Raw genomic sequence first — 18644 nt, 5'->3', positions numbered from 1 at the left:
TGCAAACAAATTTTAAGCATGAAAGAAATTATCAGGAGCCTTGTTCTCTTTTACCCAGACATCTGTTCATTCTTCTGTGCCCATCTTGAACAATGCACCCCATACCTATCTCTCCCACTTGATATTATAAAAGAGAGTTCTGCAGCTCTGAGCAATATAGTTCCTTCATCATCTCCCCTCAGTCCTCCTTTTCTAGATATCTGCTTTTCTATCCATTGTTGTTGTTGTTGTGTACTGTAGATTCAAAAGTGACCCACAGCTGACACTCCAATAGGTTTGCAGAGGCAGTTAATCACATGAGAGGAGACTGCCCATCCTTCTCCTGCAGAGCAGCTAGTATCCTCAATCCAGATGCCTTGGGGGTCTTGTCCCTAGGCCACCAAAGCTCCCTGATATGTTATCATATTGGTAGATATGATAACAATTTTCCCCATTCTGAGTCTGAGTATAGGTGTTAGCTTTGACATTGAACAGTAGGGAATCATGAGTAGGAGTAAGACTCTCTAGACACTTGCTCTGGCTGCTACACAACATCCCTCCCTTTTCATCTAAAAACACAGGTACAGTAAAGAAACAGCAGGCAAGGAAAGTATAAGAGCCTGGCTTCAAGTACATTTTGTTTCTAAAGCTTAAATCTTCCCCCTCAAATAGTAAAAAAGCCTTCCTGGTGATGAAGGAGGTAGATATCCTCACATGAACACTTTACCCCCTGCCCTGACTTCAGTTTTCTTAGGTCCTAAACAATAGAACAGTGATAGGTGGATGGCCCTTTTGATCTTGTCTATTAACAAATGCATTCTGAACTAGACCACTCCCCCCCAAAAAAAAGCTCCACTAGAATCTGTTTTGGGTCACACAACCTGTTTAGCTCCACTCAGGAGCTCAGGGAACAAAAGAGATTAGCCAAAATCCACATAAATATGATTAACCCCAGTTCAAGCTTCCTTCCTCAATGAAGATCACCTTGCTAAGTAATTTAATGGCTGGTCACTCACTCTATAATCCCAAGTTAAGACAAGTCCTGTTAACTGTAAACTATGCTGCAATCAAACTCGACCAGCTCACAAAAGACAAGAGAAGGGGATGTACAGCACAAGTGGCTGGAGAGAGACAAAACACATCCATCCAATCAGAGTGACTCAGTAATGACTATTCAGTAATTAAGGGGCAGGAAACCTGGAGTAAAGGAAGCAGGAGCAATTGCTCCTCTGCTAGACTACAGCCAGTCTTGATCTCTGGGAATTCTGAGTCAGGATAACAAAGTGGTAAACTTGAGGGGAGGGAGAGAGTGCTTTTGACACAAAGCAATGTGTATCCCAACAACCACAGACATCAGTGGTGCCAAACAGTACCAAGAGTCCAGAATTGCAAGTCTCTGAGAGTCAGTACCAGTGGGGACCTGCATTATGCTCCTGTTAAGTCACATCTGTCAAAAAAAAGGGGGGGGAGGAAGAAAATGCCTGCATATTCCCACCTTGTGGAGATAGTTTAACAGGCAGCTAAAATGAATAAAGCAACCTTAAATCTGGCTCTCACAAGTCTCTGATATCAGAGGTCACAATTCCTCTTCAAGAAAGAATGTCTCAAATATTCTGTGAAATAGCGCTCTTTCCTTCAATACCCTCCTGATTTCATACTTATCAACTATTCTGTGTCCTTTTTTCCACTATACATGCATCCTCTTCTATCTTTTGACCTGATGTGAAGTGTGTTCCTAAATCTGGGAGGCTTCAATACAGTTGACCATAAATTTTTAGAACTAAAAAGGACCTTAAAAGTCATTTAATCCAATTCCCTTATTATTAGGTAAGAAAATCTTCCTTCCCTCAAACCTCTAAAGTGGGAGTACAACCTGGCTTCCTGTTTAGTGTTCTTTCTACCCATTTCATTAAGATAAAATTAAACTTACAGAAATGTCAGACGCCATTAAAGAAAAACTAATGTGCTTACATTTGCTGACTACAGCATTATTAACATTATTCTAGACTCTGATTTTTAACTTTTTCCACCTCCAAGCTGCTCCAGGTTATTTTTATGTATTTGGTGCCCTTTTTCTCTTAATCTTCAGTTAGTTAGACTATTGCTGTCTAATACCTCACTATTCCCTAACTACTCACTTTCAATATCAAAAGACTCCCAATAGCGTTTTCTCCACACAAGCCAGCTCAGCAGGCCATCATCCTCTGCATCTGCTTTTATTTCTCTTTTTCATATCATGCCTCTCATTCACCTCTTCCCTTCTCTCTCTGCTTACTCTCTAGTTGTCTTTTGAAACCTCACCACATCTTAGTTATCTAGTTCTGCTATAAAAGAACCACCACAGTAGATAGATGGCTTTAACAAACAAAAGAATTTTTTTTCTCTCTCACACTCAAGGAGCTAGACGTCTGAAATCAGGCTGTCAATACTAGAAAAGGCCTTTTTCTGTCAGCCCTAGAAGAATGTCTTTGTCATCAATCTTCCTCTGAATTCAAAGCTCAGGGACGCAAGATCCAAAAAAATGTGCTCTGCTTCGGCTCTTCTTTCTTGGAAGCAGTCATCAGGTTACTCTGATCTTTGCTCCTTTAATTAATCTTTTTTATATCTCAAAGGAGATTGACTCAAGATACAACTAAATCTGAAGGTTTTGTGACCATGCCTGTTGTACAGTTTGCACTGAAAAAGATCTTCATGAATGTTCATGAAATGGAAAGAGCAATCTTAAGGATCCCTCACAGCACTATGGCATCAGGCTCGTGACCTACTAGCTCCTCCAAAGTGATGAGAAAATTAGTTCCTTGAAAGTTTACTTTGCCCTTATATGTAATCACTGAGTCAGAACCAGTGTCTTTCAATAAACACACTTCAAAAAAAAAAAGGAATTTCAAAAATTTTTTTTGGAGGGGAAGATACAACTAAAACAGGAGTGCATCCTGCCTCATTAACATCACAGAGATTGGGTTTTACAACACACATCAGATAAAAAAGGATAGGTAATTGCATAATACTGAAAATCATGACCCAGCCAAGCTGACAGGTGTATTTGGATGACACAACTTTGTCCATAACAGCACATACTTGTCTACTGAACCAGTTAGTTCCTAATTCCTCTGCTTCGAGTTACCATCGTCAAAAAAGTAAAGCTTAACAGAACAGCAAGTAATATATGTTGGAGAGGATGTGGAGAGATAGGAACTCTTATACACTGTTGGTGGGATTGTAAAATGGTACAACCAGTCTGGAAGGCAGTTTGTGTTTCCTCAGAAAGCCGAACACAAAAATTCCATATGACTCAGCGATTCCACTGCTTGGAATATATCCCAAGAGAATGAGAACTGAGGCACAAATGGAGTCTTGTATACCATTGTACGTAGCAGTGTTAGTCACCATCACAAGAACATGTTAATAGCCCAAATGTCCAATCACAATCGAATGGATTGAGAAACTCATATTCCCATGATGTAATACTGCACAGCACACAGGAGCAATGATTTTGTAAATCACTACCTAAACTTGGGAGGAACTGGAGATCATTATGCTAAGTGAACTAACTCAGTTCCATAAGGACAAATACTGTATAAGACCCTTATTGTACAAAAAGGTAACTAGTTAAAAAAAAAAAAAAAAGTCTTGATCCAGACTTTAAAGAGAACAAAGATTCTCCTTTTTAAACCAAAACAAACAACTTTAATTCAGAACTAAAACAAAGACAAAGCATTACTACAAAAAGTAACCAGGTTTATAAGCCATTATGGTGTTGAGGCACACACAGAGTTTAGAGAGTAAAAGAGATTACCCTTGTGTCAGAGCAGTTTTAGAAATGAGACAGAACTGGCACGCTGGATCTCAGTGTCAGCATACAAGCAGCTTGGTACTTAAGCTGGCTAGCTCCCAGTTCACCTCTTGTACCCTTCCCACACACATTTTTAGAAAACTGCCCTTGAGTCACTTGTCCACTTGGTGACATCTGTGCACATGACCAGACAAACTGTTCCAAGGACAGTCCCCAAAGTAGCAGTGCATAGAGGGAAGAGGAAAGATAATGATAAAAAATAAGGGGCTGGTTGTATAAACATAGTATTGCTACTTAGTCATATGTTTGTTAAGAGTTTGCTATCAGGTTCAGTACATGTTATAGTCATTGTGAAGACAGGAGGGGGAGGATGTACTTTGTTTTCTTTTTAATGTAACCTTTTGGTTTATCCTACTCCTCATTTTTACATATCAGTGCTTGAAAATGGAGCAGGAGCGAGGAACTGACACAAGCCTCTTCCTCACTGGATTTCCAAAAGAGCCTACAGAACAGAAACTTAATATCTGTAAGAGTTTTGCTCATTACATAAACAACGGCTGCTCATCTTCACAAAACAAAATAGAACCCATTTGTTGCAGATCAAATTCTTTGAGGATACAGATAAGCTTGATGGTTAAGAACTTCAAGACCTCGAGACAATTCTCAAGGCCCTGATCCTCTAACAGTTAGTTCCAAGGCAGTGATGTGCCAAAACATTGCCATTTAGACATATTATAGAGGAGTGCATCATTTCTTCCTGCAGAGCAACAACAACCACAGCAAGCTACTAACTGTGCCAGAAGCTAACACAGAGTATCTCAAACCTGCGTTAGGCTAGAAGCAAAAGGCAAGGCCTGAGGCCATATGCATATGAATGACGTAAGTGTAGAGAAAGAAGCTGAACCTGGGAATTTATTTGAAGGTTTATGTGTTAAGGGGTTTGGGTTTTTGCAGTTTTTTTCATTTAGCTTTATAAATATTGCTGTTTGTTTCCAGCATATAGTAATACTAAGATATATCATAAAAATTAAGGTTCTTGTTGATTTAACTTTACATATATTGCTGTCTTTATGTTTCTTCTATGTAGTAATGTTAAGATATATTGTAAAAATGAATACTGGACATAATGTTAGATTTAACGGAGTCTGTAAGTCCACCTTTGGCCAGTTACACACTGGTATCATAAAAAAGTGAAAAATCTGCCTGGAAAAATGCTTATTGAAAATAACAGAATTTGGTGGAGGGTATAGGGCTTACATCCAGAGCCAAAGAATAAGAAAATGAAAATTTTTACCAAATCTTGCAGTCTGAAAGTAACCAAACGTATAATAAGGATGTGTTAATGTAGCTGGTAACTAGAATGCAAACATTGGAAATAGTGACGAAGGAACAGTAGTTGGAAAGTATGAGCTTGGTGACAAATAATATGATTAAATTTTGTATTTTCAATGATTTATTCATTGCAAATGCCCTTTTTTTAAAGATACAAACGACTTTACACATGAACCTTACCTAATGAGCTACATATAAATCAGACTAACTATATCCATGCAAGAAATCATTGGAAAAGCTCAGTGCTGGCAAGTCAAAACTAGGCCAGGGGTGGACTATGGGTCAAATCATCAATTACTCATGTGCAAGTTCAAATTGAGGCAGAAGAAAATGAAAATAAGTCCACAAGAACCAAGCTATGATCTTGAATCTATTTCATCTGAATTTCAAGATCATCTTAAGAACAGGTTTGAAACAGTGAACACCAATGATTGAAGACCAGATGAGCTATCCACGAAGAAAGCAAAAGGTCATTACAAAGACAGAGGAAAAAGAAAAAGCCAAAATGCATGTCAGAAAAGATTCTGCAAATTGCTCTAGAGCACTTAGAAGCCAAAACAAAGGAAAAATATGGAAAATGGCAAAGTAAAAGGGTTGAAGGGCAGCTCAAGAAGACAAAGTATTATAATGGAATGTGCAGAGTTAAAATTGGAGAATAAGAAGGAAAGAACTTGCTCTGTACTTCTCAAGCCTAGAGAACTGAAAAACAAATTTAAGCCTCAAGTCACAATACTGAAAGATGCTGTGGACAATATAGTGAATGACCCAGAAAGCATTAAAAGAAGATGGAGGGAATACATAATCACTGTACCAAAAAAGAACTGACATTGAAAAATTTCAGGAAGTACCATATGGGCAGGAGCCAATGGTAATAAAGGAGGAAGTAGAAGCTGCAAAAAATAAGGCCCCAGGAATCAATGGGATACCAACTGACTTGTTTCAATTAACACATACAGCCCTGGATATGCTCACCAATCTATTCCAAGAAATTTGGAGGACAGCTGTCTGGCCAATGGATTCAAAGAGGTCCATATGTGTTCCCATTCGAGAAAGGTGATCCAACAGAATGTGGAAACTATTGAACAATATCATTAACATCACATACCAGTAAAAATTGCTAGAACAGTGTACAGATAGAGAACTCCAGATGTTCAAGCAGGATTTAGATGAGGCCATGGACCCAGGGATATCACTGATAGATATAGGATATAAATCCTGGCTGAAAGTGAAGAATGCCAGAAGAATGTCTAGTTATGCTTTATTGACTATGCAAAGGCATTTGGCTGTGTGAATCATAACAAGTTATGGCCAACATTGAGAAGAATGGAAATCCTAGAGCACTTAATTGTACTCAAGCAAAACCTATACCTATACCAGGAGGCTGTTGAATAAAAGAGCAAGGGAAAAATATATGGTTTAAAATTAGGAAGGGAGTGCATCAGGACTGTATTCTCCATAACTATTCAATCTGTATGCTGAGCAAATTATTTCAGAAACTAGACCCTATGAAGAGGAATATGGCATCAAGATTTGGGGGAGACTCATCAACAACCTGCATTATGTAGATGACACAATGGAGGCTTGCTGAAAGTGAGGAGGAATTGAAGCATTTGATGGAGTGGATCAAAGAATATAGTCTGCAATATGGATTGCATCTCAATGCCAAGAAGACAAAAGATTCTACCATTAGACTGATGCACAACATCATGATAGGTGGAGAAAAGATTGAAACTGTCAACGTCATCTTACTTGGATCCAGAATTAACACCTTTGGTACCAATAGTCAGGAAATAAGCAGATGCACTGCACTGGGCAAGTCTGTAGTTAGAGACTTCTCCAAATTATTGAGGAGTAATGATGTCAGTTTGAAGACTAAGTCCTTGGTCCTTCCGATAGGATAGCAGTGCTTCTGAGAGCTGGATAATGAATACTGATGACAGAAGAACTGATGCTTCTGAGCTATGGAGTTGGGAAGAGCATTGAACATCCTAGAAGCTGCCAAAAGAACACACTGCATTATGCAGATGACAGAATGGAGGCTTGCTGAAAGTGAGGAGGACTTAAGCATTTGATGCAGCAGATCAAAGAATACAGCCTTTAAATGTCTTAGAAGTGGGGCAGCCAGTGTGCTCTTCACAGGCAAAGATGATGAGTCTTCACCACACATACTTTGGGTGTGTTGGTAGGAGGAGCTATTCCATGGTGAGGGACAGGATGTTAAGAAAGGTGAAGGGGTGGCAGTGACTGCTGCAATGGGCTCTAGTGTGTCAGGAGGTGTGAGGATGGCACAGTGTAGGACAAGGCTCAGATCTGTTGTTTACAGGGTTGACAATACCTAACAACAACAACAACAACATGTCTCACCCGATACTCTGAGGAGATCTGCATTTGAATGGATCAGTACATCCTCCTTGAAGTTTTGTTTGGTTTTTGGTTGTTTTTTTTTCCTTTAATTAAAGAGATTTACATTTGGAAGAAAGGCAAGAAGGAAGGGGTAAAGGGAAAAGAAAAAAAAGACTAATTTTTTAAAACTGCAACAAGTGGTTTGGGTTTTTTTATTGGGTTTTTTTAAATTTTTTTAAAATTTTTATTATTTGTGTGTGTGTACCGTCAAATCAGATCTGACTGGCACAGGAGGAGATTGTTCCTCCTTCTTCAGCAGAGCATTTGGTAGATTTGAACCGCACAGCTGCGGGATTGCAGTGCAGCTTCTTGCCACTAGGCCACCAGAGCTGGCCGTGGTTTGGTTTTTAAGGCAGGGTAAAGCTGGTACCCATCAGAGCTGCCTTAGGACTTGAAGTTAAAGAGAACTAATGTGTAATCACCTGGATCCACTTGTGAGTGGAATGAGGAGGCATAGAGCAGTAAATTGGTAGGCTTCCATCAGCACTGTCCACCAAGCATACACAGATGCATGGATAAGTGCAGAACGTTGCTGGCTCGAGGCGCTGGGAATGATAAGGACCCCTGATTTGCTGACTTGGCCCCATGTGGGAACTAAGATTGAGTGAAGGAAGGGACCAGTCAGTCTAGAACACAGGAAGAAGCGTGGACTCCAGAATTTATAGCTGATCCTCATTTGGGACTAGCCACTGATGGCGGGGGATGAACTGATCACAACCCAAGCAGATGAAGGTAGGATGTGCCATGCTGTGTGCTAGTGTTGATTGTTGCAACCTTATGGCTTGCTCTGGAGTGTACTTTGTTTACAGATGCAGATGCTCAAAGTTTCCAAGCAGAAGAGATGATCGATCCTTCAGAGAAAAGAATGTTTGTTTTCTTCAGAGTACTAGTTTGATAGGGATGGGCAAATCAGAAATTGGCAATCTAAAATGGGGGCGATTAAGGCATGAAGTTGCTGGCTTACATACTTTCATGAACACAGCTGAAATTTCACACTGTGAATTTTACATCGTAAGGGGAACATTAATTCTTCAAATATGATGGTTAATGGCCAGAAAAGCCGGGGGTGGTCTGTGGTGGTAAGGGTTTATTGTTCAAAATAGTTTCCTAGCCACTAACTTTGCCTTTGCCATTTGGATGAACAGAAATACTCAAATAGGGTATGTTAATCTATCCACAAGCCTAGCCTTGCCACAAAATTAAGCAGATTCAGCAGCTGGTTTTGAGAATCTCATCTTGAGCAAAGAAGCAGGCATATAGTGCACATTCTTTTAGAGCAGACATTTTTGCGCCTGTAAGACCTACAGCAGCAGCAGCTATAGCCACAGAAGAAGGCCAAAGAAATGACATGAGACAGAGTTGACCTTGGGACTGCAACCCCACAGAACCAGAGTAAGAGTCATTGCCAAAGTGTGTTGGTAGACTGAGGAGAGAACCACAGTTGGCAAGACTAAGAGCTTAGTGACAAAGGCCTAAAGCAGGGAAGCTGGGGGTTGGGATGCCTTCAAGCACATTTTGGAAGCTGTCCTGAGTGAGCTTTGTTTCTTGCTGCCAAGATGAAATATAGTCTTTCGACTTTCCTAATATGTTTCTATCTGGAGTATCTGGGGTAGGTGTGTTGGAAACAGTGAGACTGACTCAGGAGAGCGCAAGATTTAGAGTTACTGTGCACAGAGTCACTATGGGTCACAGTTGTCTCAATGGCACATAACAACAATATGGTTCTGTGTGTGGTCTGTGAGCTATCACAGTGGATTTCAGACCCAGGAGAGCAGTAAGATTAGTGTTGAGATGAGTAGAAAGAGGACCTCATAGAACTTGGTTTTATGTTGCGGATGTTGTTGATGAGGATAGTTCCCTATGTGGAGCTGGTAAAGGTCATATACAGATATGGCCATCTCCATGCAACCCCTGCTCTTTTTTCAAAAGCTTTCAAAACTACCCTGTGGTAATTAAAATTTGCTAGCAAAGTTCCCAATATAATGAGTATCAATAACCTCCTAAGAAATTATTGGGGATCTTGGATTTACAGATAATCTTTGCTGTCTCTTCTGCTCAAATAGGGTACAGCTACATACATCCAAATGCTTTTACTATAGGGAGTTCTTGTAGGCATACATATCAGGATGTTGTTCTGTTAAACAAATACTTTTACCCTGTTAAGTAAAAAAAAGTTCTAAGAAAATATATGTTGTTGTTGTTATGTGCCGTCGAGTCGCTTGCGACTCATGGCGACCCTATGTACAACAGTCCTAAACTCCGCTCTGTCCTGTGCCAATTGCACTGTCTCTGACACTCCCATCCCAATTATCCCAGTCACTGAATCAATCCACCTCATAGAGGGCCTTCCTCTCCTGCGCTGTCCCTCCACCCTCCCAAGCATGATGTCCCTCTCTAAGGACTGGTCTCTCCTCACAACATGTCCAAAGTATGTTAGATGGAGCCTCAGAATCCTTGCCTCCAAGGAACCACCTGGTTTAACCCTTTCCAGGACAAATCTATTTGTTTTCCTAGCAGTCCATGGTATTCTCAATACTCTTCTCCAGCACCACAGCTCAAAGGCATCAATTCTCCTTCTATCCTCCTTGGTCATTGTCCAACTCTCTGATGCATAACAGGTGATTGCGAAGACCATGGCCTGTATCAGATGCACCTTAGTCTCCAAAGAGACACCATTGCTCTTCAGCACTTTGGAGAGGTCCCTAGCAGCAGACTTTCCCATGGCAATGCGCCTTTTAATTTCCTGGCTGCTGGTGCCAAGACTGTTGACTATGGAGCCAAGCACACTAAAGCTGTGTACAATCTCAATCTCTTCACCATCCATCCTGATGCTGCCAATTGGTCCAGTGGTGAGAATCTTTGTCTTCTTGACATTGAGCCTCAATCCATATTGTAGGCTGCAGTCCTTGACACTCTGCAGCAGGCGCTTCAGGTCCTCCTCAGTTTCAGCAAGCAGGGTTGTGTCATCCGCATAACGCAGATTGTTGATAAATCGTCCACTGATCTTGACCCCACATTTCTCCTCCTAGAGCCCAGCCTCCCGGACAATCTGTTCTGCATATAGGTTGAAAAGGTATGGAGATAGGATGTATCCCTGGCGTACGCCCTTCCCAATTTTGAACCATGCAGTGTTCCCTTGCTCTGTTCTGACGACTGCCTCCTGGTCCAAGTATAAGTTTCGCATTAGAACGATCAAGCGTTCTGGGATTCCCATTCTTCTCAGAGTCAGCCATAGTTTGTTATGATCTACACAGTCAAATGACTCTGCATTTGAAAGAAAATATATACATTAATGAAATATTTACAGATTTTATTACATATTAAATATATTTAAATTGTTACAGTCCAGGAAGAGGGAAGTGCATACTCACTTCTTTATTGGAAAATCTTTTCCACCAAGTCTTTTTTTTTTCCCCCCAGAATATGCAGACTTTATTTCCAGTGTTGTTGGGGAAAGGGAGGGGTTTACACAGCTATTTTAAAAACTCCTCTTTCTCCTTCACCAGAGAGGTATAAACTAGCTGCAGGTCATGGTGGGGTCACTAAAGTCACCAGAGTGAAAGCAGGAGGGAGGGCGAGCAGAAGGGGGATGCTCAGGCCTTCTTACTCCGGCGCTGGGACACCCGGGTCTCGGCGGGCGCCCCGCGGAACCACTCCGACCAGGAGCCATCGTAGATGGCCACATCGGCCTTGCCACAGAGGTAGGCAGCCAGGGTGATGTGGCAGGCGGTGACACCCTTCCGGCAGGTGGCAATGAGGGGCTGCGTGAGGTCCACTTTCTTGGCCTTGAATATGGCCCGGAGCTCCTCGGGGCTCTTCTCAAAGCCTTCCTCCGTCAGGAAGTCCATGAACTGCATGTTGAGGCAGCCACGGATGTGACCGGAGCCCAGATCTTTTGTATCTGGCTCTGGCTCAGTGCCCAGGTAGTGCCCCTCGGCCCTTGAATCCACCATCTGGAACCTCTTGGATTTGAGGTTCTCCACCATCTGCTCGTAGGTCTTGAGCAGGGAAGGGTGGGTGGCTTTGAAGGTGGCTGGCTCCGGGTTTGAGGGCTCAGATGTCACCGGGTGGCCCTCCTTCAGCCAGTTCCGGAAGCCCCCATTGAGCACCGACACGGTGCGGTGGCCAAACACACACGGAACATCCACCAGACCCTGGGCGCATAGAAGCTGCCCAGCTGGTTGCCATCATACACCACCACATGCGTGCTGTTGCTGATGCCCAGGTGGCCCACATAGTTGGCAAAGTGCGCCTCGCTGGGCAGCATCATCTCGTAAGGCGAAGACTTGTCCCGGCACTCCTCAATATCAAAGAAAGAGGCGCCGGGTAGTACATGGCACTCCATGTACTCCTTGCGGGCATCTCGGGTACCCGGGGAGTACCACGACGCATCAAGCACCCGCAAGCCCGGCCCCAGCCTGCCCGCCCGGATGGATTCCGCCAGCCACTTGGTGGAGACCAGAGCGCGGTAAAGCAACTGCTGAGCCATGGTCTCAGAGGAGTGTCAGCTGGTCGCCTCGCCACCGGAGAAGTTGGCCCTTTCAAACCCCTCCACCAAGTCTTTTAAAACTTAGTTTCTGGTCTCTTTTCCAGAAATTACTAATAGGCTGCAATTGTTGCCTCTTTTAATTCTATACTAGAGGCAATGATCTCCTATTTGGCTTTGGCCCTTGGAGAGTCTTCTGCATTGTTGTTGATAAAACAGTATGGCAGCTATGCAGAAGTTCTGACTTCAGTGCATACAGATGCAGGTTGAATAAAGTCTAGTCCACAAGTCTGGCAGGCTGAACCAAGACCAGACACCTAGATGGTTCCCTGAGTCTTAAGGGAGTCTCAGTAGCCAATCTACCTTTTAAACGTTCAGTATCATCAGCCTGAGAATCCTCCCACATCTTATAGTTTCCCTTTCCCTTGCAAAAACACCTTATTTGCAAAGCTGTTCCTAGTACTAATGTACCCCACAAAATGAGGATTTTCCCAGGTTTTTTTTTCTGTTCTGCTCTGAATTCAGAGAGAAGGAAAGAAGGTAACAGCAAATTGTGTTGCTATGTAGGAGTAGAATGAATAATGAACACGGGAACTTCTCCAGGACTAAAACCTGGCCCCCATATTGAGGTAAACCAGGTGCAGAGAGGAACAAGCCAACCGCAGGAAGATACAATTAAGCGGTAGCTCAGACGCCTGCCTCAGACAAACAGAGGGGAGGCTTAATTACAAAACCAAGTGAATGACATTTAAATAAGATTAAAAACAGGAAGGAGACAGAAAGCCTCCAGCAGAGCACAAATAAATGTCTCCACAGAATCAGGTCAGATTTGAGCAGCTCTTACAGGCTATCAAGAGAAAGAGGTAGAATGTAAAGTAAACCCTATTCTAGCCTGGCTTGGTGTTAGGATGAGATGCCACAATCTCAAATCAAAGCTTGTTCATTAGGGGAGGTAGATAATTTCACAGAGACTGATAAAAGGGGAAAAAAAACCCAAACAGTAGCATCTCACTTGCTTAGGAGGAAGTCAAGGAACTCAAAAAACAGGCTGGAAATAGCACCAGTGTAACAAACTAATGCCACCAAAACCCCAGAGGCACAATAAACTTAGCCAATTCCTGCATCTCTGGACAAAATCACCAATTACCTAGGGGCACTGCCAGCAATCAGCAGCCGCACTGTCAATCAGCATACTGGCACAGGCAGGAGTTAAAAGCCAACACCTGCCAGTAAAATAATTTAAAAATACACTGATAAGTGTCTTTACAGAGTACAGGCATCTGTCTAGCTGCAAACTCAAGCACCTCACTAATACAGAGGCCAAAGAATCAAAAAATAAAGCAGCAAAAATAAAGTAGCATAGTTTTTGTTAGGTGCCCTGAACCTCTCCAGGTGAACAGAGCACAGAAGTCATCAGTACTTCAACCAGTTGCACTCTTGCAGGTTGCAAACTCATCTAACTGAACCAGAAAACAGATCAAATCCGTCCTTTAAATGGAGGTCAGATTCTGTTTCTACCATTTATTGTCCATGCTGTTGATGTAGTATTTACTAAAAGGGAAAAAAAGGTTCTCAACCATTTCCATCCTCCGTTTACTTGGGAATAATGATATCCTCACATTTACCTCCAACCCCCTTCTTTATAACAAAAATTAGCTTTTATATGAAAACTTCCATATACCTTCTCTGGGAAATGCAGGATCTCACACACTTGATCCCTGTGCACTTCTTCAAACACACTCAATAGCTATGCCTCCTTGGATCCTCTAGCACTTATTGTTTCCTAACACTGCCCAGCTGGATAATGGACAAATACCACTCTTTCAGAAAATCTAATACTCAGTGGAACTTTAGTCAAAATAAAGGAAAGTCAATAATAGACCTATCCTGAATCCAAGGAAGAAGAATTCTTATCAAACCAAATGCTATGTTCCTTTGGAACCAATATAGGCAGAGCAACATTAACTACTTCTTAAGGTGCTTCCAGTTGAAAAGATGCTGATGACCTATTGGAGTTGACATTTCTATGGCTAGGGAAGAACTTACACTACAGAGAAAAGAACAAAGGTTGAATGCTCAGGGTTGTTGGGTTTTTTTAAAATAAGCTTTTAAGTAAGGAATCTTTTTCTTCTTTAAACAGGGAGAACATCTTGCTAAAATTTTTATTTTCTGTCAACTTTCAGAAGGGAGGAGAGAAAGATTCAAAATGGTGTAAAATTTGTGTTTTAGCCAAACATCACTTGGAAAAAAAGCTTTCTTTTTCCCCCCAGTTCTAGGATTTTACATACTACTATACAGAACCTTTCCTAACTAAACCAAGGAATTAGCAAAATTATTCTATTATGGACTGAATTGTACCCTCTAAAAAGATATGTTGAAGTTTTAACTCCTATTCCTCAGAAGGTGACTCAGTTTGGAAAGAAAGTATTTGAAGATGTTATCAGTTAGATTAATATATGGTCATACTGGAGTCAGGTGAGTATTGATTCAGTACGACTGGAGTCAATATAATGCAGAAACACGGAGTCAGGGAGACAGGAAAGATGTCATGAAATGGTGCAGCTCTAAGGTAAGTGGTAACTTGGAGCAATCATGAGCTAGGAGAGGCACAACACAGTTTTTTAGTCTCAGAAGGAATCGAATCTTGCAGAACTATGAGAAAACAAATTTCTTTCCTTTTAGAAGTCACTCATTTTGGCTTTTTCCAATCTTGCAAGAAGGTGGGTGAAAAGCCAGACACCAAGGAGAAGAAGCCTGAGGCCAAGCCTGAACCCAAGAAGGCAGATGCTAGTGGCAATGTTAAAAAAGCCAAGCCCATTTTCTTTTGCTTTTCAAGGGGGGGGGGGGTTTGTGCGGGGAGAAGGGTGCAACAATGAATGAATGGAATCCCAAAATCTCTGTAGATGTTCATTGAAATGAAAAATAAACAACCTAAATTTAAAAAAAAAAAAAGCCAAGCCCAAGGGCATAGGCAAACCGCCCAAGAAGGGGAAGCCCCACTGCAGCCGCAATCCTGGCCTCGTCCAGGGAATGAGCAGGTATTCCAGATCGGCCATGTATTCCAGGAAGGCCATGTATAAGAGGAAGTCCTTGGCCACTAAGTCCAGGGTTGAAAAGAAGAAGAAGGTAAAGATTCTTGCCACTGTAAAACCCAGTAGGTCGTGACAAGAATGGTGGCACCCAAGTGGTGATACTTTGCAAAATGTCTAGGTATTACCCTACTGAAGACACGCCTTGGAAGCTGCAGAGCCCCAGCAAATGGGCCTTCAGCGAGGAGGCTGCTCAACAGCATCACCTCCGGACCGTTCTGACAATCCTCACAGGGCATCACAAGGGGCAAGAGAGTGGTTTTCCTCAAGCAGCTGGATAGTGGCTTGTTCCTTGTGACCGGGCCTCTGACCCTCAACTGAGCTCCTCTGTGGAGAACACATCAAAAATATGTCATTGCCACCTCCACTAAAGTTGACATCAGTGGTGTCACAGATGCATATTTTAAGAAGCAGCAGCTCTAGAAGCCGCTCCATCAGGAGGGTGAGATATCTGACACAGAGAAGGAGAAATACGAGATTATAGAGCAGCACAAGGTTGATGAGAAAGCTGTGGACTCCAGATTTTGCCCAAAATCAGAGCCATTCCTCAGCTCAGAAGTTACCTGTGTTCTTTATTCTCTCTCACCAATGGAGTTTATCCTCACAAATTGGTGTTCTAGATTACCTGCATATGAACTAATTAAATGAATAATATTTAAAGTAAAAAAAAAAAAAAGTCACTCACTTTGTGGTATTTTGTAACAATAGCTCCAGAAACTAATAATAAAAGCAGAGGCCACAGGTTGATTTTGAGTCATGGCAATCTCATGTACAAGAGTAGAACTATGCTCCTAGAAGTTCTCAATGGCTGGTTTTCCCAAAAAAAGCAGGTAGCCAATCCTTTCTTTTAAGGTACTTGTAAGTGGACTTAAACTTCCAATCTTTTATTTAGTAGTTAAATGTGTTAATGTTTGCCCCACTCCCAAATTCTGTAAAACTGATATTAGAACTATAATTAGAACGTTCTAACTTTAAAAGAAAAGAATTAATCATCCAAAGAGGAAAGAAATCTCTCTCTTTACACACAAAAGCTAGAGCAGTCCTAATTAGACACATCAACACTGGAATACTTCTCATGACATATTCCTGTTATGGATTAAATTGTGTCCTCCAAAGTTTGTATCAAAATCCTTGCCCCTATAAATAGGATCTGGTTTGGAAATAGAGCTGTCTTTGTTACATAATTAGGCTATACTTGATAAGGATGTGTTCTAAATCTAATCACTTCTGAGTTATAAAAAGCAGAATGGACACAGACATACATACAGAGGAAGACAAACATTGTGTGAGGATCATGGACAGGTCAAGGAATGTCAAGGAACCAAAGAATATCAAGGCCACTGATAAGGAAGAAATGCAGCATCAAGGCTCTGACATACTTTTATCCTCCAAGCTATGATAAAAAAATTTTTTCTCTTCAAAGCCACTCATAGGTGTATACCTATGGTAATCATATTACAGCAACACTGTGTATGTTAGCTTTGTTGTGCTGCTATAACAGAACAAATGGAAAGCCATAGCAGACAGAAGTATATGCTCTTATTAAGGAGGCTAGAAGTTTGAACGCAAGGTGCCAGCCCTAGGAGAAGGCTTTCTCCTTCTGCCAGCTGTAGGGAAAGGTCTTGCTATCAATCTTCCTTTGGGTCTGGGGGTTCTCAGGGCAGGGACTTTAGATTCTAGTAAAGGATTAGATTGTACCTTGAGTTAATTTCTTTCAAGATTTGTTGTTGTTGTTAGGTGCTATCTAGTCAAGTACGACTCATAGTGTCCCTATGAACAACAGATTTGAACTCTGTTCTATCTTGTGCCATCCTCACACTTCTTGACACACAAGAGTCCACTGTTACAGTCACCGTGTCAATCATTTGGTTGAGGATTCTCTTCTCCTTCACCAACTCTCCACCCTTCCTTGCACCATGTCCATTTTCCAAAGAATAGCCCCTCCTAGCAACACTTTTAAGATATAAAAGAGATTAAACAAGTCAGCAGAGATCAGAGAGACCTCTCATTGTTAAAAAGAAGAGAACTGGGAGCAAAGTGCATCCTTTACTAGAATCTAAAGAATTAGATTGTAGCTTGCTTCATTATACAATGCTACCAATCTTGCCTCATTAACACAGTCATTGCTGTGGAGGTGGAAACAATTTACAGCTGATCCTCCAGCAGATTTTTGGAGGCTATAAATCAGGCAGGAGGAGACTGCCCACCTTTCTCCCCCTTGGAGCAGGCCACTGGTGGATTCAAACTGTTAGAGAGGCATTACCTTTGGGTTAAATTTAACATAACTTCCTACTGACTATGTCACAGAGGCTAAGATTTTTAGCAAGTAGGATAATTACATCAGCTCACAAAAAAATGTATAATTTGGTAATGACATGTCAGATAAGGGACTTATCTCTTGAATTGATAAAATACTTGAGCACCACCACAAGATAAACAACCCAATTGAAAAATGGGCACAGGATATGGACACTTCACCAAAGAAGACATTCAGATGGCAAACAAACACATGAATTAATGTTCAAAATCCCAAGCTCTAAGAGAGATGCAAATCAAAACAACTATGAGATATTATCTCACCCCAGTAAGAACAGCAAAATTTAACAGAACAGCAAGCAATAAATACTGGCGAGGTTGCAGAGAAACGGGAACACTTATTCACTGTGGATGGGAGTATAAAATTATGCAACCAGTATGGAAGACTATATGGAGCTTTCTCAAAAAGTTGCAAATAGAAATACCACTTGACCCAGCAATTCCACGACTGGAAATATACCCTAAAGAAACCATAACTGTCACCCAAGCAGATATATACACACCTATGTTTATTGCAGCTTTGTTCACAATAGCAAAGAGTTGAAAACAATCCAAGTGCCCATCAAGAAACGAATGGATAGAGAAGCTCTGGTATTTCACATAATGGAATATTATGCTGCATTGAAAAACAAGGAACCCATGAAATATTATACAAAATGGGTGACCCTGGAGGACATTATGTTGAGTGAAATATCTCAGTCACAAAAAGACAAATACTGCATAATAACACTGTTATAAAAGACCGACAAAGGAGTTGGGGGGAAAAGTGAGAAAGAGGGGATAAATAATGTATACTGCATTGAAACAGATAAGGGAGAGAAATGTTTAAAAGGGCTATATGACTAGGTATTATAGTCATGACAGGAGTACAGAATGAAGGCAGCCTAGTGGAGTGGACTTGGGGGGAGGAACTGTATAACAATTTTACTTTTCAAAGAGAAGAGCAAATTGGGGGGGTGAGGTTGGACAGGTAGTAAAGTGCAACAATGAATGAACAGAAATCCAATGTCTCTGTAAACTTTCATTAAAATTAATTTTAAAAAATGTAGAATAATTACATTATACTGAGAATTATATCTTAGTCACCTATACCTTCTGGAAACACTATTCAGTCAAAACTACTAGGTAACCAAGACAAACTCTAAACACAGAAAGTTTAAGAGAAAGGAGAAGAACAATTTAAAAAACAAGTAATAGTAACTGCTCAAAGTCCTTTTGAAACTTACCCTTTTTACTGTTATATTCT

General features: G+C 41.3%; 1 protein-coding gene and 1 pseudogene across 1 annotated transcript in view; both read right to left on the bottom strand.

The window, feature by feature from the left end:
* LOC102856235 (chromosome unknown open reading frame, human C10orf76) overlaps positions 1-18644 on the bottom strand; it is a 239266-nt gene that overhangs the window by 122141 nt on the left and 98481 nt on the right. The window lies entirely within an intron of this gene.
* On the bottom strand, positions 11101-11996 carry LOC102855817 (annotated as a pseudogene).

Source organism: Elephantulus edwardii, unplaced genomic scaffold (assembly GCF_000299155.1).
Source record: "Elephantulus edwardii isolate Elephantulus edwardi_28Jun2011 unplaced genomic scaffold, EleEdw1.0 scaffold00006, whole genome shotgun sequence".
Classification (NCBI taxonomy): domain Eukaryota; kingdom Metazoa; phylum Chordata; class Mammalia; order Macroscelidea; family Macroscelididae; genus Elephantulus; species Elephantulus edwardii.
This window is presented reverse-complemented; position numbering and strand designations above follow the sequence as displayed.